Source organism: Ursus arctos, unplaced genomic scaffold (genome assembly GCF_023065955.2).
Source record: "Ursus arctos isolate Adak ecotype North America unplaced genomic scaffold, UrsArc2.0 scaffold_14, whole genome shotgun sequence".
In the NCBI taxonomy this organism is placed as follows: Eukaryota; Metazoa; Chordata; class Mammalia; order Carnivora; family Ursidae; genus Ursus; species Ursus arctos.
In genome coordinates, this window is record NW_026622808.1 from 50,686,690 (window position 1) to 50,704,973 (window position 18,284).

The window sequence follows — 18,284 nt, forward strand, 5'->3', positions numbered from 1 at the left end:
TTGTTTGTTGTTGTTTTGCTTTGTTTTTGCGTTTCCAAAATCCTTTCCCCCTTTTTTTTCAGCAAAGAGAACCCCACTTTTGGGTGGATGACCTACTGCGTATAGCTTGAGTGGAATGGCCTTGCCCACTCTGCTCTGGGCACAGTGACACGGGAACCCACGTTCTCCATTGACCAGCCACAGCAGTTTGTTGTGGGATGGTTACGAGAGTCAGGTTGTACCAATGAGGATGTCCCGTGTGACTTGAGATAAGCATGCCGGAAGTAGAGGGTTCTCTGCTCTTTAGTGAGGTGGAAAGATAACGTAGGCTCGTGACTGACAGAAGCCCATTTTCCCGCCATGGGTAAAAAGTCTGAGAGGAAAGCCTAAATCAGGGCCAAACGGCCGAGGAAAAAAAGGTATAGACAGGACACTTAATTCATCATTTGGATTTCTTGATTTACTTACTCCTGAAGCTGGTCTACTCCTGGACATCCCGGATAAGTTAAGTGAGTCTCCAAATTCTCTCTACCTAAGCTAGTTGAATTTGTATGCCTTATAATGGAGAGAGACTCAGAAAATGATATAGAAGGTTTAATTAATTTTAAATATTTCTTCTGACTCTATTTTCTTCCCATCTCTTTTTAGAGGATGTATGGTGATGAAATTCTCTAAATTTAATTGTTTAGTCTCTGCTTTCTAACTCCCAAAATGTTCACAGAATGGAAATGTTTAATTTTGTGAAGGTATGCCAAAAATGATCTACAAAAATGGCTTAAAATTGGAGGCTGGATCTTATGCTAAAATGACTGGTTAGAAATCAAGAAACTGAAATGTGGTTTCTGCTGACCTGGTCTTTTATCAGTTTTATTCAATTTACAACAGTGAGAAGAGGGGACGGAAACTTATGTATCTTGACTACCTACTCAATTCCACTATTTCATGAAATTTACGCCTTTCATGTAAACATTGTTATCCTGATTCGAAAATATTTTTTAAAGAGCCAAATGATTTCCAGAGTTCCAGTCTTGCCCAGTGTCCCCTCGCTGGTTAAGTTTAATAGATTTAAGATTAGAATCCAGTTGGGTCTGACCCCTAACTGTCCTTTTCCACCATCGAGAAGGCCATAAAATTATGATGGATGTTGACTCTGTTCTCTGTTCTTAAAGCACATTTCCAACTTTTAGTCAACTGTCTTGACATTCATGGCTTCGTATTATTGTTTTGGGGAAATAGCAGTCATTTTAGGGGGTGAAGTATATAGCTCTAGAAAGAGTACAAGATTTGAAACTGGGGACATGAATTCTAGTCCTGTGATTTTTCCACTACAGGGCACTGTGATTATGTGGTTCAATCTTTCTAAATCTTGGTTTCCTCTTCCGTCAAGTAAAAGATAAGGGCCAATCATCTCTCAAGTCTATGTCAGCAACTTTCTACTGGTAAATGCCTCCCTAGAATGCTGTACTTCTCCCACTAGAGATCGGGTCTGTCGATGATTTGCTAGATGCCTTAATGTCTATGTTCAACTTGGTGTTTCCCAACAGTGAGCCCGGGGTATGGCAAATAGTAGATGATCAATAAGTATTTGTTGAATAAATAGATGAGGGAATGAAGTCTATTCACTTTTGTGTACAGAACACTACTTTTTATTTTGATTTTCCCCCCAGTTGACCAAAAGAGTGATATTTGAAATCCTGCCAATTTTGCGGGTGAGAGGTAAAAAGAGGTTAGTGATAGATTTGAGTACTACAGTGTGCTATGCATCAGCACAGATTTTAAAGAGGACTTTATTTTAATTCAAAGCTCAATGTAAGTCAAGAGCTAACTCAATTTTTTAAAATAAAAGACCTACTTTAAAGTGTAAAATGGTCATTTTAAGTGGCCATTGTAATTCAGCTTTTAAGGCTTGGTAACGTAGCCATCCTGGTGAACCTTCTGTGTGAATGAAGCCTTCCTTAATCGGCTTTTCCTATATTATTTCATCCTGGGAAAGAAAAGCAGTAGCTAAGCCAGAAGCAAGCAGGATAACAGAAAAAGGAGTCTGTGGCCAAAGCAACAGAATTACTTTTTTTTTTTTATTCTTTCACTTGTGTTTGTGAAGGAGAAGGAAGGAACATAATTTTTTGTCTTTGTTTAGACATTGAACAATACAAATCACAAGAACATATATTTTTGACATACTATTTTTTTGGTGTTCTTTGGAATTTGGACCCTAATTAAAAAATATGTGTTTCCTAGCCCTTCTTACTGTGAAAATCCTTGGCAATATAAACAGATGCACTGGTTGGCTTTTAATTCTGACACCAGACTGTCTGAAATAATAGCTCGAAGAAAGTGTGAATTCTTTCATTCCTCAAGCTTTAATTATAAGTACTTAATTTGTTTGTCTTTCTATTGCTGACTGTCATACCAATCTGGTTTATCTTTCATCTGGCTAAACATGGTGCACCTCACAAGCCCCTCATTTTGAAAAGTTTATTCTGCATGGGAAGATGGAAATAAGCTAGAAGTTTGAGTTATTTTCATCCTCCAGGGCGCCTCACTGTAATTTAACAATTAAGATATTAAGTGGTGTTCTAAAAATTTCAGTAATATAGGCCTGGAAGATGACAGAATTAGGATCTTGATAAGCAGTTTGGAAACACTGAGTATTTCTCATAAAAGTTTGAAAAATGAGCCAAGTTAATAGCTTGCTAACTCATCTTGACCTTTCACAGCCAAAGATGTTCTTCATTTTTGTGTGTGTCCGCCATTTTTTACACTTCGAAACCAATTTGCTGTCCTAACGTTTTTAGCCACGGGACTGACTTTCCGGGCATTGGCTGCTGTCATTAGGTGAGGTACCACTTGGCACATTAGCGGAAAAAGTCCTCAGTTGCTGGGAGTGGGGGTGTTTTGGAAATATTGCTCGGTCTGATCTTCCTGAATACTGTCATATTCCACTTTTAAAACTTGACTGCGGAGAGATGTGTTTTTGTTTTCTGAAGGCAAAAATAAAATCCAAGCAAGGCAAATCACTGCTGGAACGCATGATAAATATAATGAAGAAAGGCTCATGCTCTTCATCTAATTGGTTTCTTTCCAGGTCTTTGTATGTACATTTGCATTGTGAGATACTTCCCCCCATTATTGCAGAGCCTAATATGAAAGAGGTATATATCCCCTTTGTAAATATGATAGAAAGAATGAATATGACGAAATGTATTAGGGATTACAAAGCCCTTTATATTTATTATTTCAGTCCCTATAGCAATCCTCTAAGTAATTATTATTATTATCGTCCTCATTTCAGAGATGAGGAAATTGAGATTTAGTGGGGCTAACATATCGAAGTTCCCAGAGCCAGGAAGCTGTGGTGGCTGGGGTTTGAACCCAGGAAGGACCAGGATATTTAATCACTTCCCTGCTGCTGCTGGACAGTAAGATACCAAATGCTTTATGCACATGACCCCATTTTATCCTTCCTAAAAACTGTCAACGTGGGGAGCACGTACCCATTTTACAGATGGAAAAACTGAAATTTTGCCAAAGTCATTTGCCCCAGCTTACTCAGTTCATAAGTAGTGGCAATGGGCTTGGAACTGAAGTTTGCTTGATTCCAATAACCTGGTGCTCAAAACCTTCATTCTAAACTGCATGGTAACATTTATTAAGGGCTTTAGAGCTTTATTACCTAAATCGAGTAGATGGCACCAAAAAAAAAAAAAAAAATCCTTCAGTGTGCAGTGACTGACTAAGGTAAGATGCCGGTAAGACTTGAAAGAAGGGTAAGAGCCAATGATGTGTATTCTTGTTTTGGCCATTTTTCTAACAGTGATGAAGAAAGAGTGTTGAGGGCGATGTTTCTCCTTTATACCCCTGAAGAGAAGGTAACATCTCTTCAGGAACGGTGGGAAAAATACCTGGGGACACTCTCTTGCTCTTTTTGTATCAATGTCTACGTTTTACCCCCCCCCCCCATAAACAGAAAATTTGTTTATGTGGAATTAGAGTTTTGAGGATATGAAATTTCAGTATCCCTTGGGTTCCATGACCACGCTTTGGGGCAATAACTTGGACAGCAACGACAGCTTCTAAGTTGTTTCCTGTTTTTCTTGGTCTCATTGCAATCCTTGTCAGAGCTTCCCTCCTTCACTGCTGGTGCATTAGTAATGCAAAATGAAATTCATTGTGCCCATTATATCTGTTAAATGGTTTCCATTTTAACTTGAGAAAAATGTATTGACGTTCATGTGTTTGGCATGGAAAATGTGTATATCTATCGAAGATAGCAACTTGTCTGTTGGAATTACAGTGCATTATGTATAATGCTGCTTTTAGCTGTGCATGTACATTTCCTGGAATCTTATTGTGTCAGAGCTTGGAAAGTTTACACAAGCATTGGTAATCTAATTTTTGTCTGGTGGGTGGCTGTGGAAATATGGAGTATTTGAAAAAGCAAATGTCTTGGCCATCTGTGCCAGGGAGTGGTTTGGTGGCTGGGGTGTCTAGTCAGGTGGGGTAAAAAGCATCCATCAAAAATAAAGGTTTTAAAAACCTTGCCCCGGGCCTCACCTCAATATTAATTTGCCCGGGAGCAGAAAGATAAAACAGTTATCGTGACATGGTTTTTAGCACGTTTGTGGTTATTATTTTTAGGAGTTCTAATTGTAAGGTTGAGGAATCTGTTTTATCTTTCTCCTGCCTCTTAATGACAATCCTTCTCCAGACTACATTGCTTTCTATGTCTTTTGTCTTCTGCAGACACGAGTCTTTGGCTCATGAGCATCTTGTTAAGGGCTGTTGAGGATTAGGGGCTGTGACACAATTTTCTTGCTGAGTCTTTTTATTGGGGATTTTTCAGTTGGTTTGTCTTGGAGGTCTTTGAAATGTCTCCTATCAAGCAACGATTTTCATTTTTCTTTGTTCTCCTCAAAATCGGGGTTGTATTTTGCTCCACTATTCCTGGGGTCTAGGTAATGAATTGTGTTATTTAATAGGCAAGTGTGAAATTTTCTGTGCAGCGGCTGTACTGAGCTCTGCGTCTCAGAGTTGCTTAAATCCTACTCACTGCACCGCTGCTGAACTGTGATGTAGTTTTGTTTTTTAGCTTTAAGTGCATTTCAGTCATCCCTCTAAAGCAGGGTTTCTTAACTTCAGCGCTATTGTCACTTGATGCTGGATAATTCTTTGTTGTGGGAGACTGCCCTGTGCTCTGTGGGCTGTGGAGCGCTGGCCTCTACCTACCAGAGCCCAGGAACACCTTCCCCCAGTGTCTCCAAGTATTCCTAATGTCCCCGGGGTGGGGGGTGAAATCACCCCATTGGAGAATCATTGATCTAAAGCAAGGTTGAAAGACAAGGCTGGCATGATGTAAAGGAATTTCCATAAAAAGCACTGAACTCAAGCAATGCAATGACAATGCTGAGAGAGCTTTGTATCTTGGAGGATATGTGGAGGAACTGTATCACACATCCCTGGAGAAAATACTGTAATAATTGTCTATAGTTTCTTAGACCGAGTAACAGAGGAGGTAAGGGTCACCTTTTAACTGCTTTGCTTCTGATCTGCTAATTATCTCCTCACCCCGTGATGCCTTTTATCTCTCCTCTGTGCTACTTGACTCACATAAGGAAGATTCTAATTCTTCTCAGATTTTCCACCTTAACTACTTTTCTACCCTAACCTCCCTGCTCTTCGGTTTCCCCCCCTAGTTTTCTTTGGCTCAAATGGGAACATGGTGCCCATTTATTTCTTTAATCCACTTCACCACCTAATAATACACCTCTTTGGAGGACAAATTTTAACAAGATGCTTTCTACTCTCTGATGCACTCCAGTAGAGAATTAACGTTTAGCACCTTCTGTTCCCCCTGAAAAGCTGGGATGCCACTGACCACTGCAGTGTCGACTTACACACTCAACTTTCATTTAACTTTTTCTCAGTGCCTCCTTGAGTGTTACAGCTGTTAAATTTCATGGCAATCTCACGGGCCTGTCAAAAGGGCATCTATGTGCTCCTGAAATAGCAATTAAGATAACATGGAAACGAATGAAGTAATCAAACTCATCTGATAGTCATATCAAGATGATTCTTTATTTTTTTAAATGCTGTGAAAGCTGGCGAGGTATGCTAACAAACCTATTTGATCAATATATGGGATGTAAAAAGACAAGATTGACTGATGAATAAAATGAAACTGACACAAACAGGCTGGCAGCCAGCTGCAAGTCTCTTTAGGGCAAATGCAATTAACTTAGAATAATAGACTCAAAGTTGATGGTTAGAAATGCATTTTTATTAACAATCACAGCCTGAATCATTATGCTCTTATGAATAAGATGCTACTTATATTTTGTGCATGTGTGTGCATGCATATATAAATACACATACATATGTCTCTGTACGTATATATCCATGCCTCTCACATTCCTATGTGCTCTGCTTACCATTTGGGTAGAAAAGTTGATTTTTAGAATAATGTACTTTAAAAAAGAAATTCATTCATAAATTGTCTCCAGGTCTATAAATTCCGAATATTCTCCCAAATTACATATATAAAAATCATGCTACTTATCTGGTGCTATTAGACATAAAGCCAGTGAGCCCTGGTCCCAGAACTGCTGGTCCTTTGGGGATTTGGAATTGCAATCAGGGATTTACAGATTTCATTTTGAAGAGGAGAAGTCATTACTAGAAACCTAAGCTCATTTCCTCTCCTTTAATAGCTATTTTAAATCATTCATTTAGAAAATACATTAACTATTTAGGGTACTTGCAATGCGTTTCTCTTGGCATTAGGTCTGTATTTTTATAAGAGTTTTTTTTTTTTTCTAAAATTATTTCAAAAGAAGAAGAGAATTAGGAAAAAAAAAAGACCAAATGACATTTTGGTGACATAAAATTACTTTTGCATAACATTTTCCTCTCACTGCTTAAGAGGAAGCAACTTAAAACTTGAACAAAATATTACAATATTATTAGCAGACTCTTTTAATGCCATGGAGAAGAAGAAAGGTGGGTGACCTTTAGGAAATTACAAACTGGACCTCAACTATGCTTAAGAAATACCATATGGTTGACAGCCTCTTTAAGTGAATTTGTTAGTAACTGAAATAGAAAACAGTTTTCGTTCTGTACTAATAATATTGATTTCAACCTTAACTAACAATCGGGTAATAAAAGGACAAACGATTACAGTAAAGAATAAGTAACTTTGATTTCTACAAAGAATTCTGAATATGGAGTCTTGCATAACACTGCAAACTGCTTTATATATATATATATTTTTCAAATGCAAAATAAAGCTCCCTGAGTTATGAAATTGCTATTCTTCAAAAGGACATCATGAAGGTTGACAATTTAAAATGTACTCTTCCTGTCACCCTCCGATTTTTTTAAATGTCTGCTGCTGGTGTTAAAAACAATCTCCACGGAGAGGGCTGCCATTGCCAATTTAGGACCCTGGCTTTGTTATTAGCGTAGGCATATTAGATCATCCTCTTGCTCTTCCTGCCTGCTTTGTTCTTTTGATATGGCAGGGAACTGAAATTGACAACAGCCTACATTTATATAACAATAACTTGCATTGTTAAATATATATGTGTAGATAGACAGAGAGTTCTTTTATTCCCCGAAGATATCAAAGTTCACTACACACCATGAAAAAACCCACAGAAATATGCAGATGCTTCTGGGGTGAACCATGGCAACTATTTAAAAGCATAAAGTATTGACAGCCTTAGGATTCTAGAATAGTTCATAGTCGTTTTTAATTTTTGAAATTTTTCCTCCTTTAGAAAATTTCTATTTTCTTCAGGAGGAAAAAAAGGATAAAGGTCACACTTCGTTACCTGTGTGATAAACCAGAAGCAGTCTAGGAAAGTAAGCTGGGAACATAGTTGTCTGAGTCTGCATACTTGAAAAACAGTGCTGTTGTAAACACAAGGTCGAGTAGCCTGCTTTGTATCTCAGTCACTGTGGGATCCGTTGTATCCATTAAAACTATACACAGTAAACTCAGAGTGAAGAGTCTAAAGATTGGACAGGCACCCCTAAAAATAGGGTTGCCAGGTTTAGCAAATAAAAATATAAAATGCTCAGTTAACTTTGAATTTCAGATAAACAATCCATAAGTTTTAGTAGAAGTATGTCCCATGCAATATGTAGAACATACTTAATATTAAAAAATGATGTGTTATTTATCTGAAATTTAAATTTAATGAGGCATTCTCTATTTAGTCTGGCAATCCTAACTATAAAAGCAAGGCTTTGTGTACTGTTTAGAAAGTAGTTTACAGTTGGGGTAAAGAAAGTTTTTAGAGAAAAAAAAAAAACAGTAGCGTTTGATCTTTTTGTTGTTCTTAAACAAACTTACCAACTTAAAATTTTATAAAACTCTTTTCTTCCTTACAGAATAGTAATTCATGATATTAGACTTAGACATGACTGGGCTAAAAGCTTGTGAGGATAGGTCCTGGGGAGAATATTCTCAAACAATATAATGCTTAAGTTATATCATAATAATTGGTGGGTACCTGTCTCCCTGACTGCCCATGAAGGATAAAGAATTTTTTTTTAAATTTATTTGCCTGAGAACCAGGTATGGTGCCAAGCAGATGGTAGGAGCTCAAGCCATATTGCCTCAGTGAATTTATTCTCTGACCATTGAATTTATTTTCCCTCCTTTCTTCTAACCTTGTCTCCTTTTCCTCCTTTTTCACACATAATGATAATTTTCTATGTTTTAATTTCTATTTTGAAATATTCTTCAGCATACACAAGGTGAAATGTCATATCATTTTAGTGGTGAGGTATAGGCAGTATTTCTCTGGCAGTATTTCTTAGATTAAATCTGGATGGTTAAGGATCATTCTCCTGGAGATGGGGAGAATTAGTGAAGACTTTTTTTAACCCCACCAGGAAAGGTATATTACAGAAACATTAAACTTGAGAAATTGATTTATACTCTTGAGCACTTCGTATGTATTCTTTATTATGTAATGTATATTATCTACTATCTGAAGAAGTTAAGAGTTTTCTTACAGGACTTAAAATATACAAAATTTTTATCTTAGGTACTGAGCCAACTTTTGAAACACAGACCCAACCTGCAGCTCCATTGTATTAAAATTGTGATATATAAAATTACATCTCTTTTGAAACTTGGAATTCTATGATGCTTTAATAGCAAACAGAAGTCGTTTCATCCTCCTCCTCCTTGTTATTATTGATTTTGGTTTTATTGTATACATGCTATGGACATTTCCCAAAGAAATATAAAGTGAGAGAGGTGTGGAGTGAGTGTAACAAGAAGCAGAGTGTGATAGAACCTTAAAGAAGACTCAAGGTTACAAACACACAGAATAGGATTTTGGTTATCAAGAAAGCAGAAACCAGAAGTGTTCATCAAGCACAAAAATAACATCACATTTGTGTTTTTTAAAGTATAAATATCTGTGAGTATGTGTGTGTGTGTGGTGAAAAGAAGCTTATTCCTTTTTTTACATTAGACATTACATTAATAAAGTAAAATTTCAGTTAATATGATCAAAATAAAAGTCCAAACAAGCCAATTCAACCATCTTTTTATTACTTAAAAGGTAGGGGGGAGGCTAATAGTAGAGATAGACTAACAGTTATCAAGCATCTCCTATATTTAGGAACTTTGCTGGGCAATGGGAGTACTAAACCATATCTCTGACTTCAGGACTCTTTGTCATTATTTTTCTTAATTTTGATTTTTATTTATTTTTTAAGTAACCTCTACACCCAACATGGGGCTCAAACTCACAACTCCAAGATAAAGAGTCACATGCTCTACCAATTGAGGCAACTGGGTGCCCCATGACTGCAGAACTTTTTGACTCATGGTCTAACGAGAGAGACACACAAAGAAGTAAATGTAACAAAGTGCTATAAAGACATAGGATATTGTGAAGACAAAGTTCAAGTAGAATGTTATCAACCTTATAATGCAATTCCAGAAGTGTCTTCACTGGGGAGGTAATGCTTGAGTTTGGTTCAGAAAGAATTTATCAACTGGCCAAAAAAAAGTAAAAAAAAATAAAAATAAAAAACAAATCACAGTTTATGTAGAGGGTACAGCAATTACCAGAGTGTTGAGACATGAAGCTGCATTAGAAGCAAAATCATTTGACTGGAGAGTAAGGTTCAGGGTAGAAAGAATTCCAGGAAATAGGACTTGAGAAATATGGATAACTCAGAACTTGGAGACCTTAAGCACCATAAGGAGAATTTAAAGTAGGAAAATAGAGGGTCAAATTTAGAAAGAGAATGCTAGCAGCAGATTGGAAGGAGCAAGATTAGGTTAGAAGAGCAATGTTTGGACTCTTACAATCAATAGTCCAGGCAAGAGGTAATGAAAGCTTAAACAAAGTGTCAATTTGTAATTAGAGATGGACAGGATATAACAAATTCAAAAGTTAATGAACCAAAGAATTCAACAGCTGAACATTCTGGAGAGTGGTGATAAACTTGGTTAATATAAAACAGGATTGTATTGAGTGGCCACCATATGTGATGTGTTTGCTGATGGTGGCCTGTATGACTCCAATGAAAGGAAATCAAGGGAAGGAAAGTGAATTAGCTTTTTTGATGATAGATCAACTTATAAGGAAATGGACTAGGTAGCTTTACATTCATTGTTCCAGTGGGCAGGATTACAGCCATCTTCCTTTCCTATGGAGTTTTATCGCATTTGGCTATGAAGAAATTGACTCTCTGAAATATTAAATGTACTGTTATAAGTTCACAGAACTAGGAAATCATGGTGTGGAAGTCCATTCTTCAAGCCCATCAAAGCACAAAGTTCCTGTTCTTCCCTTTAAAATGCATAGCATCAGGTTGACTTCACGCTGATGTGTGTGTTTGGACCAAGATAATAAGGATTTAATTCTACACCAGGCACACTTAAGTAATCTATCCAGGAGTAGGAAGTGGTTTCAAGAGCTTCGTGTCTCTGATGTTTCCTAACCAGTTTGAAAGGACAGAACTGGATTCGTTCATTCAGTCTCTCAAGATTTATTGAATGCCTTCTTTCTTATTTTAGTCATAATTTGTTGCTACTTGAGGCTTTAGTGTCTAAGGGAAGGAACTTATCATGCTGTCCAAGTATGAGCATTGGTTTAGAGGCATTGTAGGAGACAACTACTAGATGCTATCATTGCTGTGACAACCATGTCCCAGAAGAAAAGGGAGAAGAAATGAATTAAGTTTCAATTTTCCCCCTCATCTTCCTATTTTGGTTAATCATCCTTTTTTCTACCTCTTTTGTGCTTACCCCTGTAAGTCTAAGTAAATCTTTTCCTAAAATATATCATTGCAGGTGCCCCTGCTGTGAAAATGGAAAGAAATGTAATGTTTTTGGCCATAGGGAAAGCTGCCAAGCCCAGAGTACCAGCGCGATGAGAGTCATCCTCGGTTTATTTCCCCCTTTCCCTTTTTTGGATGTTGATGAGACACTAGTGTGGCATGGAGCCTGTTTGCTCCTTGCTGTATTTATTTTGTTAAGATTAGAGTTGCTAAGATACGGTAGTTATTTAAATTGTAACCACCGATGCCAGTGGTCATAAAATAAAGAACTAAAATTTCTTTATTTGCTAACTCTAATGAAAAACATTCTTGAGGGGGCTGGGGAGTTTTTTAGCAAAAAAAAAAAAAAGAGCTGTACACCAAGTGGCCTATGTTACAGCACATAATTAGATCTACTAGTCCAGCCGGTGTTGAGCTATTTCAGTTGAAAATCAAGAGAGCTAGCTTCGAGGATTTTTTTAAAAATTATGTTATTGTTTTTAAACAAAGAGAATGGTCAGGTTCTGCATATTTTATGCCGCCTCTTCTATTTAGTGGTTTAAGCCAAGGGATTTTTTTTTTTTTCAATTTGTTGCTAGTTAATCTCTTTTGTTCAATAAATATTTTGAGGGATTTGAAGTTTCAGCACTTTTTCACAACTTCTCGAGTTGGGTCTCTTAGTTCTTCTCATCTTTTATAGCTAAAGCCCTAAATCTCTCTCATTTATTAATTCTTCTTAGTCCATAATTTAGAAATTATTTATAATTTTACTCAGGTCAATGACATTTTTTAGGCAACTGAAAAGAAGCCACAGCTTGTCTCAGATTTTATTGTTACTGACAAGAAAACATTATTTTTTCCTCATAATGAATCATTTTTTAAAAAAAACTCAGAGTGTTTTCCAACCCAATTTAATCAATTCTGGGACATTCCTTGAACTTGGTGGTAAATATTTTCAACTAATACTTAAAAGCCATTAAACTATTTGGGTGGAAAAAACAGTCTCTAAGCAGCCAGTTTGGCAAAGGTTTGTTCGTGAATGTGTGTAATTTTAAATTACTGTATGTTTTTATTTCGCAAAAAGTTCCAGCTTCCTCACAACACTTCAAATACCAATATCCAGAGTTTCCACTGGCAATTCTTTGTTTGTCCTGGAATCATCTTACAATTTGGGACCAAGAACATAGTGTGTTCCCTTTGGATTTATCAAGATAAACATGAATTTCTTCTTCAGGACACGGTTCTTTGCAGAGGAAGCTAGGTTTAGTGGGCAGATTGTCAAATAATAAAAAGGCTTTATCAAAACTCTGTAGCACATTTGGCTGAAAAAGTGATCTTCAATAAATTTTAATCTATTTAGAGAAAGACAAACTATAAAATAACGACATGTCCGATGTGATTTGGTCAAAAGTAATATTTCGTGAAATCACCATTTAAATACCTTGCCAGAGAGACGACGAGACTATGCTGTACACTATCGAATTGTATTCATTAAGCCAAACTTGTAATACCCAGTGGAGCCTTATTCCACAACAAGCTTGTGGTTAATTGTAATTCCATTAGAGAAATTGCAAAAAGGTGGCTTCTGCCCACATCTTTGGAGACAAAGTGACTCCTCAAGTTCTGTGGTTATTGCTGTGTCAGGATTTTGAGATGCCTGGGCTTTGTAGAGTTTCAGTTCTACCATCTGAGTTCTTAGACCTTAATGTCCAGAAGGTAAAGTGATTTACCACAGTCTTCAGTCTTCATATCCAATATTGATCGCTCATATTTGCCGTATTAAGGGCACCACCAGAATTTTATTTCATCAGACCATGCACACTGAGGTCTAATAATATAGATACATCAGGTCTCTGTCTACTTTTATATAATAGTTGGTATATTACATTGATTTATTGGTCTAAAGTTTTCACTCCCTCAAATAGCATTGTATCTGCAAGCCCTTGCTCTGGCTTGTGTTAGGTGAAGTATACATCCCTGCTTCTTTTTGGAGAATTTAGTGTTGTCTGATGACTTGGTCAAGATAAAGACCATAAGAAGAGCAGTATACTTGCAAATAGGAACTCCTACCTTTTGCTCCGAGAATATCATGCCTAAATAGTTGTGGTCCAAGAAAGATGAGAGACATGTGGGGCAGACTTGGACCCATTCTGTAGCTTTGACCTGAGCCCTACTGCCCCTAGCCTAGATTAGGCAAACTGCAGCTGACTCAAAGATATGCAAGCAAGAAATAAATGCTGTTTGTCATTTGCCATTGAAATTTGGGGTGATTTGTTATGCAATATTATTATGGCATCTATCCAGCTGATACAATGTGCCCAATTCTGGTTCCTTAACCAGTGTCTTCAAAACAACAACATTCTGTGTAGGTGAGAAGGTGCTGATCTAAAGGAAGACTTCTCCACTGCTCTTGATTAAGTCTTCTGGCTCTCTGCTAGCTTGGAAAATACAGTTTGAGTTTAGCTCATATAGACTAGAAAAGCTTAAATAAAGTTACGAGTCATATGTAATTGATCAATACCCAGAACTGTTATTTGGTGAAATAGAACAAAATAGGTTTTTGCAAACTTGAGATAATTTATGAAGTAGAGATATGCATAGTCTGGGTGGAACTCTTACCCAATATATCACTCAGGCTTAACGTACACGTATCACATGCCGTGATTTACCACTGGGGTATGGTGGGACATACCAGTGTTCCATAAACCTTCCATGGATTGATACGTGACCTTTTTTAAATGGGTGATGGAAAGGGGAGGTTAGTCTCAACTGATAATATAAACTATTATAATAATACCTTTCAAATGGATTATTAAGCGAGGTAGTTCACTTACGATAGGTTGGAGAGTAGTAAATTAGAAGCATGATTCCAAAGTTACGATCTCAAAAGTTAAGCAAAGCCAAGCAAAGAACATAAATCAATAAAATGGGCCAGGTAATAGGAATGTGACATTGATGATAAACTGGAGAACATATGCCCTATTTATAAGAGGTAGCTGTTTGGCTTCAACTGGTTTTGTCATACAGGTCCTGTATAACCTTTTGTTTATTCAAAAAGAATTTTTTGAAACACCTGCTATCCGCTAGGAATTATTACAGATTCTGTGGATATAACAGTAAACAAAACAAACAGAAATCTTCTTGGAATTAACATTCTAGTTCATGAAACAGACCATAAAAAAAGCTAAATAAGTAAAATGAACAGTATTTCAGATTGTTGTAAGTGCTAAGGAGGAAAAAAAAAAAAACACAGAAGAAGAGCAAGAGAACATAAAACTTCCAACAAGACTATGCCATAACCCATTTAGAGAAGTCCGAAACTCTTGCAAAAAATAAACCTAAAGGAAAAAATTCTGCTCCAGGAGATAACAACATTTAAATATATTAGAAATGCACAATCATGTCCAAAAACTAAACAAAATGAAATCCACAAGAATTTCTATTCTGGTCATTGGTATAATAGAACTATTTCATAAGAATGAAAAAAAGAGGTTAACAAGTGCAAAGATAAGTCTGATCTGTATAGTCTGATTCAAATAATAGCTGTTTAGTAGGCATATTTATATTTTTAATATTCTTTTCAGAATATTAAATTTTTTTGGCAATTGTACATAACAAAACCTAGTTTTGGTTATAAAAAGTGTCTGCTAAATAGTAATGATAAAACATTAGTGTCAAATGGATGATTTTAACAGCTGTAAATTCTTTATTTGAATTCTGTTGAATTTAATGGATAAATTAAAGTCATATTTTAAGACTACTTAAAAGAATCTTTAAAAAAAAGCTCAACCCCAAACATTCAAAAATTGCTAATTTTTATGCAATCTGTGCAGTTATTCTCAATTATTATTTTGTTTTATGCAAGTTTTACATTATTATAAACAGATGTGAGTATGAATGGAAATAACATAATCCTTCTTAGATACAAAAGATTTAAAAGGACAAAGAGACATTTTTAGACTTCCCTTCCACCAAACATTGGGGAAAATTAATTTTCACTTAGAAGTCTTTGGAACAATAAATACAAGTCTATTTTCCCTAATGGTGAGGTGGCAGAGGTAGTGCACTGAAAAACCAAAAAGTGAAAAGCAATTTTCTTCTGTGAAATCAGGCATCAAGAATCCCGAGATTCTAAAATGAAATTAGAAGTCCTGTCATCTCTCAACCACTCTACCTCAATGGAGATGTCCGCACCACCCCCTCCCCGCACAGTAGTTAAACTATGGGCAGGTCCTTAAGCGTTCTTCTGTACATGATTTATGCATATGTAACATCCTCTAAATGAGAATTAATTATATGCAATGGTCTCCATTTTGTCCCACTTTAACATTTCTCTTTAATGTTTTCATAATATTCCTGGACCAGTAATAGGCTTAAAAGCATTTAGATTGTTTCCTATAATTTTAAAGTAATAATTTTTGGAAGGAGTGGGAGCCAGCTTGAAGAAGAGAGACATGCATGTGAAAGTTAGGGACCAATTAGAGGTGCACATTTCAATTAATGAAAATAGTAAGCGAGGAGATTCTCCAATTATTCTGGTCCTTTGGCAGCAAGGAAGTTATTTTGAGATAGGTGATTACAAGAAGAGTAAAAGGAATTTAAAATATTAGTAAACTACAGGATGAAAAGTAGATTATAATAATGACTGGTAATTTTTTTTTTGTAAAACAAAACTATGAAAAATACTTTGTAATTTTATAGGCATGACAAATACACAAATAAATGGGCTGAAGATGAGTCTGGGCTGTTCTTGATATTTGGTTCATAAAAAGCAGATATGGAACGAGCGTGCTGCTTCTGTGATTCAGGAGCGTTTACGTGGCCTATTCTTCAACTTTGCTTTACTCCCTAAGCAACTGGGATTAGGGAACAACATACAGCAATTGATGGAAACCTCTGTCACTTTGGAAAATACTCTAACTCCTTGGTCATATGTAAAATTGTAGATCCTGAGCATTTTATGAAAAAAAAAAAACATTTCATTGGATGGATTACAATTACAATTGTAATTGTAATTACAATTAATGTAATTTTTAAAATGTATAATTTAGAATCAGGCTCTACCCCCTCTTCTCTCTACGTTAGAGCTGAACTAATTTACAGGTGTAATAATACCATCCCCCAATTTTTTTTTAATACAAACAGTAGTAATATATTGAGAATTCAGGGTTCTAGGTAATGGGGCAAGAAGCAGAAAGGTCAAAGAATTTTATCTATTAATTTCTCCATGATAAGGAAAATTCTTTAAGATGGGTCCTAGTAATGAAGATGGAAATGTTAAAACCTTAATAATAATAATTCTAAATTATTGCTAGTAAAAATAAAGCCACTTTATATGAATCAAGATTACATGTATCTATGTTATAGAGTCTCTGAGTCACAGAGATGCATGTATCTAGGTATCTATATTACCAGGTTTCTGGGTCATACATAAATGTACTGGTTATTTGCAAGACATGGTTTGGCCTCTTTATCAACCCTTCCTATGACGAGCCATTGTATAAAGTAATGTTTAAGCTTTCTTTAAGATGGAATGTGGGCTGTAAATTGTACTATTCAAAGCTTATGATTCCAACTGTAGTTTGGGGAAGTATGTTAACTCTTTGAGGATCTCATGACCCAATTGTTCAGTTAGTTCTTCTAAGTGTTGTATATCAGAACTCAAGTGATTTTAAAGAAGTTGATACGTTGGAAAACCTATGCCACTCCCTGTTCCACCAGTAAATTAAATAATGCATTACACAGGAAAGCCTATATTTGTGGGATATGTTTCTTCTTTTCTAGAAGTATGAAGAAGCAATGGAAAGGGCCAAATGATATTATTGGTCTTCTAGTTCATTTTGACTGTGAGACATGACCCTATTAATCATTTACTTGCAAGTTTAAGAGCTGCTAACATGTTTAACATACTAATACTGCAATTCAAAGTTGACAGGTACTTCCCCTTTGTTAACAGCTAGAGGCTTAAATAAATTTATTTAGATAGATAGGATTTTAGCAGATGCTTTCAGTTCCATAGGAAACGGATTAAAAATTTTCCCCACTGTGAAGCCCAAGGAAATTGTGGGTTAAGCAAATAAGAGGAGGACAACATAGTTGGTAAGTATTATAAAATTTAGAGATTTGGTAGTGAAAATAAACACCAGCATAGATTATGAAAAATGAAAGAGAATATACAGTGTTTATGGAAGGGCAAACCAGCACAACTTTTCTGGAAAGTAATTTGATAATAGATATCATAATTATTGTAGAGAACCTGGTTAACTATGCTTTTTCTCTTCCCAGCACCCTCTGTCAATATTAGGAAGAGATTTCTATGGCAAACTCTTCCCAAGTTCTTAACATCTGTTACCTCAGTCACTCAGGACAGACTTATTTGGGAATTTCTTGATAGAGCTAACAGGGAAGAACTTTTTCCTTTTTCCTTTGAGCTTTAAAGGATTAGGTTTAGGATTGTCAGTGGCCATATTTCATCTTGGAGACAACCCGTTTGTGGCAGAAGTCAAAGTCAATATGGCCAAGAAGAATAAGAAGAAAAAAAAAAGAATCATAGACAGGCAGAGATGTAAGTGGAGGGAAGAAAGGGACTGGGAGAGGGAAAGGGAGGGAGGGGAATTGGAAAATAAATTTGAAGAAAATACCACTTAACAACGGTATCAAAAACCATGAACTACTGAGAAATAAATTTAAGGATGTGTGTATAAGACCTTTACACTAAAGCCTATTTAATGGCTGATTTTTGACAAAGATGCCAGGGTAATTTAGTGAGGAAGATGGTTAGTCTTGTCACCAAGAATATATGGATATTCATATGGACAGATGAAGTAAATCGGAACTTTCACCTCACAACATACACAAAAAATTAACCCCAAATTTGTCATATATATATATATATATATATATATATAAAGTATCATTTTCTAGACTAAATCATAGGTGAAAGACTTTGCAACTTGAACATTACAGTAGGCAAAGATTTCTTAGGACACCAAAAGCATGAACTAAAAAAAAAT

The 18,284-nt window shown here is 36.0% G+C and overlaps 1 protein-coding gene across 2 annotated transcripts in view; it reads right to left on the bottom strand.

Moving 5' to 3' along the window:
* The window catches only part of MDFIC2 (MyoD family inhibitor domain containing 2), a 102,524-nt gene that overhangs the window by 44,681 nt on the left and 39,559 nt on the right, over positions 1-18,284 (bottom strand). The gene's annotated exons all lie outside the window — the stretch shown is intronic.